This window comes from Phalaenopsis equestris, unplaced genomic scaffold, assembly GCF_001263595.1.
Source record: "Phalaenopsis equestris unplaced genomic scaffold, ASM126359v1 Scaffold000002, whole genome shotgun sequence".
Classification (NCBI taxonomy): Eukaryota; Viridiplantae; Streptophyta; class Magnoliopsida; order Asparagales; family Orchidaceae; genus Phalaenopsis; species Phalaenopsis equestris.
In genome coordinates this window covers 51,496,627-51,497,691 of record NW_018164444.1, presented here as the reverse complement: position 1 = coordinate 51,497,691, position 1,065 = coordinate 51,496,627, and positions in this window count along the sequence as shown.

Here is a 1,065-nt window from a genome sequence, read left to right as displayed (position 1 = left end):
AAAAGGAAAACAATGGCATAATTCTCTCATGCCACTATTTCCTAATAAGAAGAAAGAGTAGGAAAAACACCTCACAAAACACGAAGAAAACACAACAGAAAACTTCACTTCATCAAAGGGTTGAATAGAGACATGGTACACTATAAAGCTCATGCTCTAAAGAGAAAGTCCTGACCTAGTACACTTTAATTGGATATGCAAGATCACCGAAATAATGGGCTTATGAAGCCATTTTAGATCTAGAGAATAGATGTGATGAGTTTCATGGGGAGAAGGCCTTACAGATATTAAAATGGAGGAGCGAAAAACTATTCAAGGGCTATGATTTATTATTATTGGTTATGAATTAAAATGTAAGTTTGTATTTAGTTTGTATTTTTAAAATTGGTTATGATAAATGATGTGAATGACTAATTTACTCATAAGCACTTTCTATCTTAGTGTTTATGAAATTATCCATCATAAGCTAGTAAATAATTTAATGAGGACCTCTATGAGTCTATGCATAGTGTGTAAAGTTAAAAAATAAAGGTTGTGAACGAATACAAAAAATTTGATTGGAGATTTCATGGAGCCATCAAGGAAATTGTAACAACTACTTCTATAATACATGGGTACATTAGTTGTGGCATGATTTTGGGATCCAATAAGTCTTGTATGTTTATTATGTCTTCATTGATTTTTTATTTTTTATTTTTTAGAGTTGACTTTCAGTATGCTCTATGCATTGATTTTTAGCATTTTTATTTAGCTAAATTTTTACTTATGAAAATTGATCTAATGATATTCAAATAATTTTTTTAGATTTATTTTTTATTTGATTTATAAACCATATTCACAAGATTGAAGAGCACTTCAAAATTGAGTTTTGATTAATCATTCTTAAAGAATTATTACATTCATGTAAAAGTGACTTTTTTTGAACCATGTGGGATTTATTCTATAAATCCTTTTCACCAGCCAATTTAGACATAATTTTTTTATTTATTAACTATTTTTCACAATACTTAGTTTTATATTTAAATATATAAGAGAATTTAAATTATATATATATATATATATATA